This window comes from Mchenga conophoros, linkage group LG23 (assembly GCF_057382185.1).
Source record: "Mchenga conophoros isolate Kocher_MC1m ecotype Shallow Benthic linkage group LG23, M_conophoros_male_GT1.1, whole genome shotgun sequence".
Classification (NCBI taxonomy): domain Eukaryota; kingdom Metazoa; phylum Chordata; class Actinopteri; order Cichliformes; family Cichlidae; genus Mchenga; species Mchenga conophoros.
The window spans coordinates 49,137,427-49,156,680 of NC_140547.1; the positions used below are offsets into that span (position 1 = coordinate 49,137,427).

General features: G+C 41.5%; 1 pseudogene across 1 annotated transcript in view; it reads left to right on the forward strand.

Moving 5' to 3' along the window:
• The window catches only part of LOC146548226 (NACHT, LRR and PYD domains-containing protein 12-like), a 242,249-nt pseudogene that overhangs the window by 132,474 nt on the left and 90,521 nt on the right, over positions 1–19,254 (forward strand). The gene's annotated exons all lie outside the window — the stretch shown is intronic.

The window sequence follows — 19,254 nt, forward strand, 5'->3', positions numbered from 1 at the left end:
AGCAGACTCAAACTAGGAACTGGTCGAGAGACTGACGTGAAGCCACGCAATGATCCAGCGTCGGAGAGAGCTCCACCACACTCTCAAATAGCTCCTCCGACAGGCCTGATCAGCTGCAGGTGTGGCCAATCACCTGCCAGGGCCACACACACACACACACACACACACACACACACACACACACACACACACACACACACGTCTACAAGCAGGGAGAACGAGGGACAGCAATACAAAATACATACATTATAATATTAGTCCATAACTGCTCAGGGTCCTGGGTCTGACACATAAAATGTGTCCGTCACAATAACGTTGCAGGCTATGTAGGCTTTGGCCCACATCAGTCTAAAACTGTATGTAACCATGAATAACGTGTTTTGGAAACTAACAGCACAACATGCAGCACTGTTAGTTCTCTCAGTCTCAGAGCAGCGTTTCTAATTCTAATCTAAGTGAAGCTGTCAGAGAAAACAGCAGCCTCGAGCAGCCAGGATATTAGTTTACAGAGGCTGTTAGAATTATATGCCTAACGTTAAAATGTTGGTGACACAAGAATTTCATCTTAATGGCACTGACGTATTCATAGGTCATAGTTATGATTTTGCAAATATTCCACCTTGTAGTGCAGTTTGCACAACTTGTTTTAAAAATGCACTCAGCCTACAAACATTACTGATCAGTCAAGATCTGCACAAAGTGACAGACACACTGAAGCAGCTCCACATTTTATTCTTATTGTCATGTATGTCCTATTTGTCAGGTGACAGAAGAAGCAACACAAAGCTCAGAGAGCAATGGTGACACAAGATCACAGGTGGAATTGGATGATGACGCAGAATGAGAAGAGCGAAAGTGGATCGCTAAATGAAACGGATGAACCAGAACTGGTTTGTAAAAATGCTGCAGCTTCAGTGGTGTGGAACTGGTTTAGCTTTCGTCCGTCAGATACACAACAAAGCACTATTTTTGGTAGAGCATGCTAGCGGGCCGTCGTTATTACCGTGTTGTTTGGAAAATACGGCGCACTTAAAATCAATCCTTTGATTTTTCTGAAAGTCGACAGAGCCCCTTATAACCCCGTGTGCCTTATGTATGAACTCTGGTTGTGTTTACTGACCTCGAAACGATTTTATGTGCACGGCGCTCGAAAATCTGTCAGATGTTTCAGTACGACTTTGCTAAGCTACCACCGCTTGATGGATTGTCGGAGCGTTACGGCTGTCGTAGGCAGGAGCCTCGCGGAGTGAGCCATGTCTCCGTGACGACCAGGACACGGCAGTCACGGACGATTGGCTGTGCGGCGAGAAGTAGGTTCAGTTCGTCTATTTTGTTGACGACCGACCGTGCGCTGGTCAGAAAGATGCTCGGGAGCGGTGGTTTGAAAGGCTGCTTCTTTAGCCTGGCCAGCAGGCCCGACAGGCATCCCCGCTTTTGTTTGCGTTCCTTCCGCCGCCTGCGTTTCTTGGCAGAGCCGATAACAATCCACGGAGCACCCGATGTTCTCGCTATCTCCGGGGGGATGTTGTGCACCCTCTGATAATCACTGGTAATGGGGATCTGGCTGTTATATCCGATCTTGCATAATTCCAGATGGTTGTAGGAAAATTTGGCTTCACAATAAGGAAAACAAAAGAAGAAGAAAAAGTGGAGAAACAAAAAAGAAAGGCACCCAAGTGGAGAGCATAGAGCTGCTGCGTCTGTGCGCGCCGCCATCTAGTATACTTCTTCTAGTACACAGCCTGGAGGTGTGTTTGGGGTCATTGTCCTGTTGAAAACTGGTCCCTAAATGCAATTTCTCAACGAGAAGTTTGGGCTCGGGTGAGTCTGCGTGCTGAAGATATCTACCTATTCGGAACCATGGTAACAGGGTTCTGGCTGATCAGAGCTGGCTTGAGAAAGCAGAACTGGCTGTTCAAACCCCCACAAGGCTGCCCGCTGGGATTGGAACGATGGGAGAGGCGTGAGTTTCTCAAAATGGGCTCATTGAGTCAGCACGGATAAGATCTTGGAGAGGCTACGGCTGCTGTGAATACTCAGAATAAGATCTCTGACTGCAGACTGGATACATCTCGGAAGGGCTCGCTCAGAATAACATCTCTGGGCGCAAATTGGATGACATCTCGGGGAGGCACACTGCCGTGAGTTCTCAGAATCGGCTCCTTGAGCACAAGAATGACAACATCACAGAACGCAAGTATGGCGAAGCTCGCGGCTCTCCAACGGGAGATTGAGAGACCAGTGTTGGACTGTAGAACTGCTTTGAAATTCATATGAGCTGTTCGCACTAAAGTAAAAAGCACCATCACTTATGCGGAGACCCTCTCGGCGCCAGCTGTGGGCTCAAGGCTGGAGCCGAACAAAAACACCCTGATAACGACTGTGTTGAGTCTGTTCCTTCCTATTCCATGCAAGGCCACCTGGGTTGGCTGGAAGACTGTTTACTTAGCCTGGCAGGGCGAAGGACACTGTCTCAGCTGAACCCTGGACACGCACACACATACAGGGAGTGCAGAATTATTAGGCAAATGAGTATTTTGTCCACATCATCCTCTTCATGCATGCTGTCTTCCAAGCTGTATAGGCTCAAAAGCCTACTACCAATTAAGCATATTAGGTGATGTGCATCTCTGTTGATAGGTTTGTAGCTTGAACCCATCCGCTGGAACGTTGAAGACAATATAATTACACTGCAAAGCAAGACACAAGTAGGCAAAGACTTCATGTTTCTCGTGCACGGGAGAAATGACCGGACAAAGCGCCATTCCTTCGCTTGACCCCAGTCACTCTCGTCCGTCCTCCCGTACCACTGTTCTTTTATTGAGGTTACATGAATATGCATAGGTTCATTAACATATGACGTCTACATACACACAAAGAGTACCTTGCCTGTGTGTGTGTGTGTGTGTGTGTGTGTGTGTGTGTGTGTGTGTGTGTGTGTGTGTGTGTGACTTGTGTGAGGTCAAGATGTGACCCTGTGAAGACTCCCCAAAGCTGGTGCCAGAAGTCTGGGTCCATCTAACAAAAGGCTCTTATACTTAAACAGATATACGTGTGTTTGCTATACCATAAATCAGCAAAAGAAGATACGACCTCTCCTCTGTAGGGGAGTGAACTCACCCCCCTCTTCATGCTACACAGAGTTGTTACAGACCTCCTAGAATGAGACATTCTTTCAATCTACAAATGATTATATACTTCTAAGCATATATAAGTAAATATTTCTAAGCATAAATGACAATCAACAATACAAAACCTATCACTCCCTATTCTGGTATTTTAAAGAGTACTTAGCAGAAATATTAAACAACCTAACTAATAGGGTTGCAAACTCCCAGCAAAAAAAAAAACTAAAGGGAACCATCGCCCACCCTCTGCCTCGTGATGCTTAATCGACATAATCGACTTTAATTTAATGCATGTATTTAAAAAAAATGCACAGAAATCAATTATTTTTCAACAACAATTAAATAGATTCAACATCTTTCTTCAACAGAACTGCAGACTGCACAGATGGTATCTTCCCAAAGGAAAAAGTACTATAACTTACTAGGGTATATATTAGACTTAATAGTTACTATATACAATATCAGATTTCTATACATTTTACGTTAGATAAAAACTTTGGTTGTAAGATTCAGATAATTATTTATTAAAAGCGAGACATTTTAAACGAGAATAAGAAAGAAAAGTATGTCTTTGTGCCCCCCTTTTCCCTGTTAATGCCCCAGCTGGCCCCCTGGCAAAACCGTGCTAGACCCGCCCCTGCACAGTTACCAGCTGTCAGCTACTTATAGCATTAGGCATTAAAGTAATATTAAATAAATTCTAACAACAGCTTATCAAGCTTAAACGTGCTGCTGTGGTTTATCTGCTGGTTTCCTCTTTCTGGCGCAAAGTGGGAAACAAACAAGAGAGACGGAACTTGCGATCAGCTGATCATTGATTAGTTTCATGATTGAAGTAGCAGCAGGAGAGGGAGGGGGAGAGGAGGCGCGGCAGTCGCTCCATATATCGGTTGTTAAGCTTAACGTGGGAATGCGTTACAAACATTGAGAGAGAAACTTACAAACTTGCTTTACTTCTCTAGGACAGCTTTCACTGAGAAGAAATGCCGATTTGGAAACATGTAGCGAGGCGCTAAATGCTCCACCAGACAACCGAGAGGTCTCTTGTTGTCACATGCAAGAAAGCATGCTCTGAAGAATATCCAGGTAGATAACTGTGGCGATATGTTGGTTATATTACTTTAAAGTGCAACTGGCTAATTCTTATTTTAGCCAACTCAAAAAGTAAAAATGATGCAACGACCTTGAAATAACACATTTATCTCACTGAAACATGTCATTTAAATAAAAACATTTACTGAAATTAAAATAAAGATACTGAATATAATATGGCTCAGATTTAATGGAATATAATGATCCTTTTGTGTTGCTGTTAAAGAAAGGGATAATGTGTGATTACTGTTTTTAAACTATGGGCTACAAACTAAATCCTTTTATTATTTCTGTCCTCGGTTTTAACTCATTAATAATCATTAGGAAGGAGACCCACTAAAAAACAACGTAAAGGTCATGAAAATGTAAACAATTTGGCATTTTGATGATGCATCATCCACATTAAAAAGTAGAGATCATATCAGCCCTGTATTTACTTGTATCGGATACATAAAACATCTTTCCGTATCGCACAGCACTACAGAAAGCTCTTTTCTAGGGTTGTATTAAACATCTGTAACTACCGTAACTCCTGATCCATTTCCTCAATTAAAAGAAGTCCAATGATTCCTGAGAGCAGCAACTCTGCACTTTTCATTAATATTTGCATCATTACGGTAATCCCAGGTACATTGTTGCAACAGCCCCGTGAAGGCAAAGGTTGAGAGAATAGTGAGTGAGCGTGATGGAACAATGTTATCACACGTTTGGCTTCTTTTTACCATGTTTGTTTCTTTTGTTCTTTCATGTGTTATTTACCAAGATTTGGATGGTGTTCTGCCTCGAGTTACCATAATGTCCCTAACATCACAAAAAAAGCACAGAGTTGCTGCTTTCAAGAACTGCTGGAATTTTTCATTTGCCCCAATGGTTCAAGACTCAAGTTAGGCTAAAAACACTGGGACCAGTTTAAATGGGTTCATGTGTGTCAGCTGCATCGTCACTGCTGCTCTTATGTTATGTGTTTTTGTTGAAAACTAGGTGCTGTTTGGGCTTAATGATGTCAAACTTTTCATTCACTTGTTTGCTCCTAAATACGTTTCTATTGCAGGTCTTTTCCAGTTGAAAATGTGAGTGAGCACTACACAAATTACTGACACTGAAATACACTGAAAAGAAAAACAACTAAACTAAATCCAAACAAAAACAACTAAACGAAGTAGTTACACACGTTATAGAATATATATACTGGGCATACAAGCCTGGCCTAAGCTTTCTGTCAGGAAGACTGCAGCAGTCCAGGAGTTGGGTTAACTGTCTTTAAGTCCCACAGAAGAAATGTTTACATCAAAGTGCTTGCCAGGCTTAATCCAAATTAGGTACAGCCATACTTGAACTTATCATTGTATAGTATGTGGGACTATGAGCAATGGTTTTCTGGAAACAGAAACAGGCAATTTTATCATTAGTAGAGTCACAAATAACTAGAAAAACAATTGAAAACATAATGTACTCAACACAGCAATATCTCACAATATCCACAAGGGGTCACTATAGCTCATATATTGCCTAAATAGCACGTCATACAAACTGCCAATCATAAGGCACGGACATGGCAAGCTAGCCACAGTTAAACTAAACAATAGAAAAGTCCTTTATTTGTAATACCGCTGGATGTAATGACTGCGGGAGATTACAGCCACTGCTATTAACTTAGTGCCAAATAATCCTACCAACATGGTATCAAAGAACTGAGGCATAACTTTAACATGCACAAACAATTATAACAGCTTCATGCGAGTCATCCTGCCAAAAGGACTAACACTCACAGGTTCATAAACACACAACTTAATCACACGAAACAACTGCGATGCTCTGCAGTGGCACCTTTAGTCACTCCCACTCTGCGTGCTGAGCACATGCCCACTGATACGCTTATTTCCTTTGAGTGTGCTTGATTTCTGCCTCTAGACATTCTGAGGCCGAGTCAGAGCAGGAAACTTGAGCACACGTGGTCTCATTAAATCAGACAGCTGGAGTCATTTAAAAAGGATCTTTTAAGCAGTGCTGTCCCTCAGCTTCATAGTAGATCCATCTATGGATCAGTTTGAAAATCCTAGCTGTCTTCTTTCCAGTTATCATGTTACAAGATTTTAAGAAAACTTGAACGCTGATCATGAGTTGAATGCCACTGATCTTCAAAATCATCCAAGCTTTTTGATAAATGCACACAAAAGTCGGGTGTCCATGCCACCCGCATGCAAGGTGACAAAAATACCCCAATCAGCCTTTCAAGCTGACAGCTAAAGAAACCATTTCACCAGATTTAGCTTCTTGGATATTGTGTTCACTATACTGTGTTCAAAATGTACTTCTCATTTAATAGAAGAAATGTAATCATGTCAATATAGAGGATTTCAAATTCTCACTCCTGTTAATTAAAAAAAGAAAAAAGTAGGATAAGACATGAGAAACTCCTTGAAAAGGACAGTCTCCATTATAGCACCTCATGGAAGCTTTGTTAGACGACCTGTCATTAAAAACTAGAAAGACCATCCAGCATCGGGAGCTTTCAGACTTCCAGGTATGACAACAAGCCTATTGCTGGTTTGCCCACTCTGACTGTGTCAGTATTTGCTCCACATACCAACTGCTCTGACCCTAAAGTAAGCCAGAATCCCACACAGCCATATGTAGGCACATTCCAACCACAAAGAATAACTGGGGATTCTTCATCCTGTAAACATCCTGAACAACTGGTTTTGGTGGTTTGATGGGAACAGATCCTCACCTGATCAGGAATACCAACGATCACCCCACCACTCATGTCTTGTTGGGAAATGTTTGCAGTCCTCAAGCTGTGAAAGTCATCAGGTGCAGCAGTCATGAATACCATGTAAACATCCCTGTTGGTAGGACAAACAAATAACAGTGGGATTCATTCGAGAAAACAGAACTTGTTTGATTCCCTGTCTGACAAAAAGAAATTAATGCAACGTAAAAATTAGATTTAAAAAATCAGCAGCATCATATGTAACCAGGTCCTAAATTACATATTGTTATAATTACACAAAATTTGTTCTAAAGCCCAAACTGCTCCTGGTATATCTGACTTTTAGCACCTCCAAGCCTGTAGTCATCTTGGTTATTAGTTAGGCCCCTCCCCCGTGTGTCGCTATGTGTATAGGCACTGTTAATGCTAGCATGAACAGATCATTCTTGCTGGCTGTTGTAGTGGCTTGAGCTAACTCTCATCCCAACTGTTTATATTTGGTTAAAGGAGCTGGAGTGGGCATTAATGCTCCACAATTTACAAGCTGGGACCTGCCGCTAATCCATGGTTAAAGCCTTTACCCACATCAACACTGCAGGCAGAGGCTAACATCTGCAATACTATTAATAATTACACATAACTGTAGCAACAACAAAGAGAGGCTCGAACAAGAAAGGCTTGAAACCCTTAGAAAAGACTGATCAGAGTTGGTTCAATGAACTCTGATCATGTTCATTCGGAGTTAAGCTCGTGTGTGTTTAGAGACAGAAAGCCATCATGTTACCAGGATTCTCCAGAGAAACACAGAAATAAAGAGCAGAGCCTCCATCTTCATTTAGTGGACAGAGGAATATGATCACAAATCAGTGTGGGCCAAAATTTGTATCTTAAAAACTAGGAGGGGATAAAGTTATACCAACATACTGTAATATTTTTATAATATACACTAGCAAACTTTCATGCTGTGTGTGATATTAAAAATATTGTATTGTGTGATATCACATTCTATTGTGATCCAGCATTTTAATCTGACCTTTGATTTCTAAATGCTTCATTAAACTGTCAAATATACAAATATAGACAACTGTGGGATTTGTCTAAAGTATTTGCATATGTCATAGAAATGTTAGCACTCACAGTTTACTGGGCAAGGTTTATGCAAAGTTTCAACAAGACCAGTCCACTTATGACAAACGCGATCATACGAGCATTATAGTACGATGCAGTCTCTGCATGATATGACTATCTATTCAGCTGTAACCTGACAGGGACAAAGTCTAGGAGACAGAAACTGAAGATAGACACCATTTACTGATGGACCTGTTATATTAGGTGACAATTCCACGTGAAAGTCAAAAGAAATGAATACATACAGGGCAAGTCTTTATGAGGCAAACATGATGTGCATCTCACACGAAAGCGATTTAGGTGATTTTCTGTGAGAAATGTGTAAAAAGATCCGTACTCTGAATTTCAGATACTATTGATCTGTTTGTTGTGTGTCTGAGGGTTTACGCAGGGACGTTTTGTGTAAGCACTGATTGCTACAGTAGCATCCAATCAATGCTTACAGTGCAAAGAAACTGGCCTACAGTCTGACAGCTGCATTAACGTCTACACAATCTAAGAGTTTGAAAGATGGACACACGTGAGATGATCATAAATCCACAACAGAATCCTTTCTGTCCTAACATACTGATGAGAAAATAACTGAAGCACTCGTGTCAAGAACAACAACAACAAAGGGAAACATGCCTAACTTGGATTTCAGTGATTGTGAAAACAAACATATGCAAATGAATTTCCTCTGTGCGCTTTGCCTAATTCAGGAAATCACTATCAATCAAGTTGAGTGTGAGTCAGTGAGTATGTTATGTTCACATAGACTGTTACCTCAGGGGCTAACTTACCAGATGAAATGAACCTTTATGGAACGGAAACCCAGAATTTGTTTCAAGTCACATTTTAGCTTAACCTGCATGGTGGAAAGTGCCTGTACCAGAGACATGATTGTTGCTGCTTAGGTTAAAATATCTAGTATATGTCAATAATGTAACAAAAAAGAAGAAGAAAATCTGTGGCGGTGTAAAAGTCCCACTAAATGCGTCTCTCGGTGTACATCTAAACTATATAACGATTAACCGCCAACTGTGAGTTCAATTTAAATTTTCCTTTACAAATGTGTGTTTGTTTAGGAAGGAAAGAAATGTGTGCACACAGTGTTCGGCAATATAGACTCAAAGGCAGCACCAAGACTGGCACGAGACTATTTCCACTGCACTGAGGGTGGGAACTCCAGGCCTCGGGGCCGCTGTCCTGCAGGGTTTAGATGTGTCCTTGATCCAACACAGCTGATTTAAATGGCTCATTTTGAACGTTGACATATACATCAAGGAATGGACCAGCCACTGCACTGATGTTAAACCAGTTCAGAAGTTCATTTATGAACCACCAATTTATGAGCAGACAAACCAAAGTACACTCCAAGATTCAGTTGCTTGTAGAAGCACGTTTAGCAGCAACAGCTCAAAGTCATTGTTTTCTGTATGACTATCAGTCTCTCACATCATTGGGGAGTCATTTAGGCTCACTCTTCTTTATAATGTTGCTTCACTTCATTGAGGTTTGCACAAATTTGTTTATGCAAAACTCACGACCACACTACTTCTATTAAGCTGAGCTTTAAACTTTCTAAAATATAAAACCTGCTAGACACCGGTGTTGTGCCAAAAAGTGATTGTCTGCCAAAAACTGATTTCTGGTATTTGCCAAAAAGTGATTGCTCGTATTTAAACTGCTATAAGTAACTTGTTGGGCTATAATATGTGAAACATATGTCAAATGCTTCCCTCATGGATGACATAAAGTCATCTTGAGCCACAAACAACATTCGTGTAACAAGGTAGAAGCCGCGATCAGTTTTTGGCAGCGACTTTTATATAACCTTTATTTATGTAGTTAAAAAAATCTCATTAACATTAAACATGTCTTTTGTAAGAGTAAGTTGGCCAAGAGGAAATATTACAATAGTTCAGTAAAAATATTTTAAGTGAGGATAAAGGAGCGGATTGGTTATAATGTAAGTACAGGGTGGGCCATTTATATGGATACACCGTAATAACATGGGAATGGTTGGTGATATTAAAGTCCTGTTTGTGGCACATTAGTATATGTGAGGGGCAAACTCCTCAAGATGGGTGGTGACCATGGTGGCCATTTAGAAGTCGGCCATCTTGGATACAACTTTTGTTTTTTCAATAGGAAGAGGGCCATGTGACACATAAAACTTATTGGTAATGTCACAAGAAAAACAATGGTGTGCTTGGTTTCAACGTAAACCGCCAGCAGAACCAGGCTCAGGGAGGGGCGGGGCCATCTGCTGACCGGTTGGGGTGAGAGAAGGAAGACAGGATGAAGACATGCTGTGGAAGCGAGACAGAGATTAATAACAGATATGATTCAATGCAGAGAGGTCTGTTAATACATAGTGAGTGAACCAACCAACCACAGCATCTGTGGTGAGAGAGTCATCAAGGAGTTCAGGCACTCCATCAAGCTCACAGTCACAGACTCAGGTGAGATTCTAGAGTTGCAGGGCTTCCTCCAGAGCAGCTGTTAGAAACACAGCTGCATCTTCTTTCTCTCACACACAGAAAAGAGTGAGACAGAGTGAGGCATCAGGGAGTTTAATTACCAGCTTTAAGACAAATGAATGAGAGTGCTGAATGATAGCACTCATGAGTGGTGCAGCATGCTTTAATTACTACCCACTAGTGAATGTGTCAGCAGCTGAAACTGTATTAATGGTGATTTAAAGAAACGAGTCCCAGTGTGTAGACCAGGCAAGCTGCTTCACTTGTAACACACTGGCAGAAACCCCAAGTCAGTTAGGATGACTACCTGAACATTTGAATGTTTCCACTGGTCACTGAGGTGGTACGTTACAGGGATCCAGTCTGTTCATTTACAGGACTCTACTAGAGCTGCTTTGCATGACTCACAGTTGAAATAATGCTTCTTTGTCTGATGCAGGGCCTTGGTTCACCCCATCAGTCGTGCAGGGGGTCGTCTGCTCTGCAAAAGTGCACTTTAATGTAAACTGTGCAGCAGTGCTGCAAACTAACCCAGACGAAATAAAAGCACAATGTCAGGAGCTACTGCAGTTCAGCATCAAACGTAGGCCAAATCAATCATTAATATGATTTTCATGATCATCTTGTTTGTCTTAATGTTCTTATGATTCAAAGAAACATCCAGCAGCTGTGAAATCGGCTGTACTGATTTAAAATGAAGTGTGTACGGCCCCAAAGCCTCTGAATGAGCTGCAGATGTGTTTCAAACTCCTGTAACAAAAGCAAACATGTCTGCATACCGGCTAACTTTGTCCACACACTGTTTCTGCTCTGCAGGTTTCACAGATGAAGATGCAAATAGTGGAGGATACGGGGATGGAGGAGATTGGGTTGGACTTTCATTAATATTTTGTCTGTTAGTTTGGGCTGTTTGTTGTTCCTGCTGCTTCCGCTGTCGTCATAATTACCTGCAAGGAACTAAAGCCATTATAGCAGCATCCTCCTGAAAACAACATCTGCTCTGCTTTTCCACAAGAATGAAGATGCAGAGGTCTGGCTTTAGGATCTGAGCTCAGATAACATCTGGAGTTTAAAGCATCATTTTAATCTTCTTCTGCACAAAATGGCTCAGTCGAGTGCTGCCAACTCCAAGAGGTTTTCGGAGGATCGGGTGATGGAGATCTATAAAGTAGGAGTAACATTATATAGCTACTATGTCAAAATTCTATAGTATGGTATATGATATGGCACAGCCCTGCTGTAAAGATCAAATGTGTGACAGTGAAAGGTGCTACAAAGAAGTCGGGAGAGAAATGCTGCAGAAAAGTCTCTTTAGCAAACAACGAGCAAACATAAAGCCCGTCCATTTCACATTTAAGGCAGGTAGTATGTTTGTTTTTCTAATGTTGACAAACTGACCCTCCATCCATCCACTTCTGCTGATCCTTTTCAGGGTCGCGGGGGCGCTGGAGCCTAACCCAGCTGTCTTAGAGCGAGACAGACTGAAGACCTGTCCAGTCCGCTGTCCCTACTAAGTGCATGTCCTTGAAACAGTGGAATAAAAACTAAAGCAATGACAAATAATGATCCTCATCATCAACATTACTACCGAAATGTGAACTAGCAAGTACAGCCTGAGCTCATAGAAACAACATCTTTGTAATCTGTAACAGTTTTGGATTTTTGGACATGTTAAACAACTTTTAAAGGGTTTTTCACAAAGATGCTGAACATTAAATGCAGGATGCCACAGACATCCATTTTAGCCAACAATCTGCCATCTTCACCTCCAGTGTTCAAATAAAACGGAGACGTTGTGACATCAGCAGGAGACGGAGATCAGCTAGAGACACGCAGACAGTTTAAGCAGGCTGCTGTTCAAGTGGAGGCTGGTATGAATCCTGCTTCTGTTTATGTTTCCTGTTGAACAAAAACTTGACCAGAAACTGACATACCAACTTTCAGACTAGCAGATCCATCCTCCTTCCCTCCATCCTCTGTGTGTCCTTCTGTCTGACCTGCAGCTGAGAAACAGGTGTGAGGTGTCAGCTGTCAGGTAGGTGATGAGTGAAGAACAGAACAGAATCCATTTCCTCTTCAAACTGCTGTTAGACATGAGCTGTGTTCCAATTCGTCGGCTGCATCCTTCGGAGGACCCGGCCTTTGCGGTCTACGTGGGCCGGGATGGTGGGGACAGAGAGGCTGTAACTACATCTGCTGGTGTCACTGTGACCTCAGAGCAGTTTACATGAAACATGAAACGAATTACAACTTTTGCGATATTGACCAGCTCATGATGCAGAGTGTAGACTGTATCTGTGATAATGAAAATGATTTAAGGACTGGTTTATGACACGTCTATAAAAAATATAAAGTCTGTACAAATGTGAAACTACAAAGTTAAAAGCAGCTGGAACGACAGCTGTTCAAAGCTGAACACTTACATCAGCCAGAAGACAGAGTGAGTCCTCCATCTCTCTGAAGGAGGCCATCGTGGTGAGCACAGATGCAGCAGCAGTGTGGATGTGTCCACTCTCACAGTGTCTCTCTTTCAAGTTTGTCCTCACATTCTCAAAAAAAGAACATGTCTATGCAGATGCCCAGAGCCTAACAACACACCCGCTATAAAAACTTTTGCACCACCAGATTTTCATATACTTACATTTGAAAGTGTTCGTCTCCTGCATTAACTCCCACTTCGATCACTATCATTATCAGAAAAATATCTCCTGTATGGCCCGCAATGAATCCTGGGATATGTTGGGCCACAAAGGACACACCTGACCCATCCTTCAAATTCAGGGAAATGAAGGACGCATTTGGAAGACTTCAAATTTGAACAGCCTTCGTCGCGTCCATGTGATACAATTTCCTACAAATGTGGCATTCGAAGCATCCTCTCCCTGAATTTGGAAACACCCAATGTGATGATAGAGAGCAGGAAGAACCAGTCTCAACAAGAGACACACACACCTGATTTCCTGTAACTGCAGAGGGGAGGAGCCACCCGAGCAGGTGGGAACAGGAAGAGAAACAGCTGAGCCTCCGTCAGAGCAGCAGGAGGACGGTGGAGCTGAGGCAGGGTGAGTGTTAACACCACATTGTTGTAGTTTTGCTGTCAGAGTCTCTGAGTGTGTTTGTTTGTGTGACTGTAGAGAGAAGAAGAGTCACAGTGAGCTCTGTAGCTGTGATTGGCTCAATAATCACCTTCAATGGACTGAACGCAGAGAACGAGCCGAGGAACCTGACAAACCTGTTTGTGTGTGTGTCTGTGTGTGTGTGTGTACCTGTTTAGACATGTTTGTGAGGACAAAGAGTTGGTATGCTACTATGTGGGCTAATAGAGTCCCACAAAATGGCCGTCCTCACGAGTTTGAGGATATTTTTGAGGCTTTTTGGTGTCCTCACTAAAATCTGAAAACAAGTGTCTGTGTGTGTGTCTGTGTGTGTATGTGTCATAAAGAGAGTCGAGTTCACGGTCGCACACTTTCTATCTCAGAGGCTGTATCCCAATTCTTCGGAGCCCCTCTGATGACATGGTCCAAAAAATAAATCAATTGTGGCCACAAAATACTACTTCGTGCGCACGAAATGCTAATTTGTGGGCACGAAACACTTGACCAATAACCGTGATCCTTCCCAGGCCCTTGCAGTTGGTTGACAATAAAATCTATCCCGGCGTCCAGGTCCTGTAAAGCAACTGGGCTCTCAGTATCCTGTTTAAATGTCTCTCCGTAATAATGGTTCCTTGCATTGCAGGCTTTTCAAAATGCATTGTAGCTCATTCCCAGCCTAAAATAAAACTCACTCATACCGTCTCTGTCCACGGTGTATAGGTTTAGCCTACTCTCATGCTTGTGTCTCTACGCAGCTGTCCAGGAATTGTATCAATATGATGTTGCCACAAATGCGTAATTCGTTGCCACGTTATACCCATTTCGTGCTCTCGAAAATAGTATTTCGAGGGTATTTTGTGGCCACAATTTATTTATTTTTGGACCATGTCATCAGAGGGGCTCCGTACAATTCAGGTACTATTATTATACTATTAGTGTTAATTGTACTTTCTGCAGTGTTTAAATGATTACATATACACACAGTTACTGTCCCTCCACACATACGACTTGGTTCTCCTTCTATGCCCCAGCTTTGTTTACTTTTTCCCACCGAGGCTTCTAGACTTCTGATTGGCCAGCATTTCTGCACGGTTAGGAATATATCTCCACCTGTTGCTTTGGCATGTTCCTAGCAGTGTTTTCCTTCATTTCTGCCTTTACGTGTGGACGGGATTATTTTTGAAAACAAAAACGGAAAATCTCCGTTCTCAAAAATACCCGTGTACGTGTGGACGTAGCCTCAGTCTATGTATTTACTGCTTTGTGGTGAAGGTCCGTGTCTCATGTCAGTGTGTTTAGTTTGCGTTTCCTCTGTCTCATCTTGTCAATCACTCCCAGCTGTGTCCTGGGACAGGGATAAAGGGCAAAAAAACAAAAACCAACTAAATAAGCAGACAAAAAAAAATATATATATATATATATATATATATATATATACACACACACACACACACATACATCAATCACCTGGATCACCTGTTGAGAAAGAAAAAAGAAAACAAGCAGAAGAAAACGAGAGCAATACAATAAACAACATCACAATGATATATAGTAATATAACAGTAAATACTAAATATTAAACATTATTGTGCAGCACATAAGATCAACAGAACACAGTGTGCTTTGAGGTACACTCTAAGAACTAAAACTGATAATTACTTAAATATTTTGGTGCAACACACTGACATTTTAGACCTTCTTCAGAATACTGTATATACTATGGGCATCATGGTGCTGATCCAGAATCCTTACATTATTATTTATTACTAGAGCTACAATAATAAAGCAATGAGGCGGGGGAAGTAATAAATATGAAATAATGTATTTATGATGATTCCATTTGTTTCACTATCCACTCTGTGCAGGGCAAAGCTTATTACATGTATAGAGATACAATCATTTTACTGCTGTAAAATCCAAATTTTGTCTTATTTAAAATATAAATCTAATATAATCTGCATCTTAATGTATGTTCTTTAAAATACAGCGTGTTTTTAATATATTATAATTATAATAATGCATAATTATGTGGACATGTATATTAGATCGTTTTTTAGTGAAATATAATCCCCCCAGAAGGGCAGGAAATGCTCTGTAACTTACTTTAAAACTAAATATGTTTCTAAATACTTTAAAACTAAATATGTTCACTAAAACGGTGACAGAGCTACAGACCCATGACAGCCTTACACAGGTAGCCAGCAGCTATGACCAGCACTACATGTGCAGTTAATAAAAGGACAGGTAATGTTTGTCACGCTGTTGCACACACAGCACGCTCGTTTGTTTCAGTTCGTCAAATTGCCACAAGACAACTTACCAACGTGTACGTAATAAGCTAATACTCCTGTGTGCTACACACTACAGTGTACGCTGTACAGCTACTTACTGGGTTTGTCGCATCAGTCTGTGTCTCTGAGTTAACTTGTGTTTCTCTTACAGCTCCGGACCGCAAAAAATGCGCGTGCTCTTTGTGAGCTCGTTCCCGGCTCGTAACCAGCGCGTTCTGCCGTCGAGGGCGATCATTGGTTAAATGTGATCATGTGACTGATGCAAGCCAGATCCTTTTATTTAGCAAAACTGTGATTAATAGTTAAATATTATTGTTGAAGGGCACAGACAGGACTCCGCACGCACGCACACATTAAAAAAAAATAATACTTTTTTTTAAAAAAAAGTTGCCTCAACAAAAGGGCACCTTGGGCACCCATCAGGAAAGGGGCGGGTGCTCAAGCCCCTCTAGCCCCCCCCCCCCCCCCTCTGCACGTGCCTGTCGCAGAGAACGGGGGTGTGAGAAGACTCCAAAACCTCCCTCCGCCCGCTCATTGTAGTGTTGATGCATGTGTGTTCTAAGGTGCATTTCCCCAGCTTTGGAAAATTCAGAGGCACAGATAAAGCTGGGGTACACAAAAACTGTAAAGCCAGGTGGAAAAGGTTCAGATAAGATGTCTTCCTGTTCCCCCAGTACGTTAAAGGATCCTCTGATCTTGGAATGTTTCTCTCCGACACTCTCCACAATACTAAGGGGTTGGCAGTCCGTTATAATAAAACTCAGGACTGCATGGTCCAGAACAGACTTCCTAGGTGCTTGATTTCAAAATAATAAAACGCATGTTAATTAAAAAATGATGATAAAGCAGTTCAGTGTCAATATAGGCCGACCTGTGTTCATTCTCGGTGTGTTTGTCTCCTCATTTTCATGTTTGGTTCTGTAATGCCTGAACACTGAGGAGGTGCTTTTGATTGTGTAACAAAGCTCAGCAGAATAGAAAATAAATAATTTACACTGCAAGTCACATTGCTGTTTTTCCTATTCTGATAGATTACACTGAAACAAAGACAGACAAACTATTCCCTTATTTGCAGTTAAAAGATCAAAATGATCCCACACAGCAGAAACATTTTTTTTTCTTTCAAGCTCAATTTTGTTATGGAGAGATGTTTTTTTTTTTTTGTTTTGTTTTATCTTTGCGAGAGTAATTTTGGTTTTTTGGGGGGTTTTTTGGTGGCGACTCATCCCATTGACAGATGCAGATGCGGTACCTTTTAAACACAGTTTAGCGCGTTGGTAATGAGCGATACAGCAGCTGTATCGATCACGTGACTTTTTCTTAAAGCGACACACGCACCGATACAGGTTTCGCTCTGTGAGCTTGATACAAGCGTCGGTGCATCAGTGTTGCTGGACCCATCACTACTATTTCGGAGTTGACGTCACGCCGCAATGCATTGTGGGAGCACGGCGGCATTTTCGGGGTCTACGAATCAAATCAAACACACTGTGTTGGAACGACGATTACAAGATGCTTAAAAGCAGCTTAAAAGAGAATGGACTGTATAGAGACCGATTGCGTCCAGAGGCGAAGCGGCGGTACTTGCAGAAAATAGCGTGCATTGGAAATGTGGACCCGTATGAAATACGGCCGTGGAGTAGAAACCCTGAAGACCAACCGCTATTGACGTAGCCTGATATATTTCATACCTTATCTGTGGAGTCAGCGCGTACAAGTCGTCATTCAATCAAAGGTAAGTCAGCTCGAGTACAGCGAGTGAAATGCGTTTGATTTCCCTGCAAACATTCAGATTACTGCAGCATAAATTCATTCATGAGGGGAAATTACAGTGAGAACATGTGGAGACTGTTAGGTGGATAACATAGTGAGTTCAGTGCATTGATGAGACACTGTCCTGAAGGATTTAGTTATTCTCTATGGTTAAAGAAATTGCAATGATTTATTAATGTTTATTATAAATAATTCTAATTATACATCTTGCTTCCATATTTGTATCTTGTGTCACTAAAAATACATTTTATTTTAGTTTTATACTTTGATTAATGACCTGCAGAATCTCCTTAACATATTAAGTGATTCATAATTGTCACTTTATGCTTTCTCCATCTCTAAAGTGATGACATCCTTGCATTACATACTTTAGGTTCATTTTCTGCAGGCAGGTTTCTGACAGAACAGACAGATTTAGACTATAACATGCAGCGTTCTATAGATGGACACATAAAGAAATGAAAAATGACATGTATGTGCTAACTTTCTTGACACTTTGTTACATTTATGATAAAGTAGATTAAACACATTTGTGTCGGCCTTGGCTCATAGTTCTTGTCTTTAAATGAACTTTGTCTGTGTGTGTTTCAGGTCCTGCACTCTAAGACTGAATGAACCAGCATTGCAGCCATGGGTCACTGTGAGCATCACAGGGAAGGTTGAAGCCGCCCGCTGCACCTGTATGGCCGGAGTCGCAGAGACCTGCACCCACGTCGCTGCTCTTCTGTCTAAAGTAGACGGAACAGTGTTGATCCGTGGCACAAGGACTGTTACAGATGAACCTGCATACTGGGTTTTGCCTGGTAATAATACCAAGATACACCCAGAGGTTGGCCATAAGATAGACGACTTCTCTTCAGCTGCCCAAAAAAAGGCTCTTGATCAAAACATACACAGACCATCTGTAGTGACAGGTAAAAGGAGCCGTCCTCAAAAAAGAAAAACCCCACCTGCTACTGTGGAGGAGTTGTCACTGCTATAATGCCATCATGTTTTATCTAGGGGTCTAGATGTATGCCTGTAGTGCACTGCTGTGTAAATAATTTGCATTTACTGAATATGTACTGACTGAGTCCCACTGTTCAAAAGTTGAATAAAGAAACTAAATTATTTTGCCTTTTTTTTTTTTATTAAAACCACTTTATAGAACATCACATCAGTAACAGTGTAGAATCCATGTCATTTACAGTTTACAAATGACAAAATGTTTACACCAAATCATGAGTGTTTACATGATATCACCCACTACTAACATTACTTTATTTACTGTATCTTTTGAAAAAATAACAGCACAAGACTTAAGAACATTTAACAGGAGCAGGTTTCATTCTTCTCTGGTTTTATTATCACACTGTTCACCAAACGCAGCAAACCTTCACCATCTTATCCAGAAGGGTCACCTCTTCACCCTCACATGGAAGAAGTAATCTGATTGGCATGGTGGTTTGTTTGAAGCAGGTCCCTCGTGTAGCGCTGGAAACCTGTCATGATGTTTCATCCATTTCATCGGCTGGTTTGCTGCAATAATGCCAAATAATTAGCAACTCTATAAATAGACGGTAGTTCTGC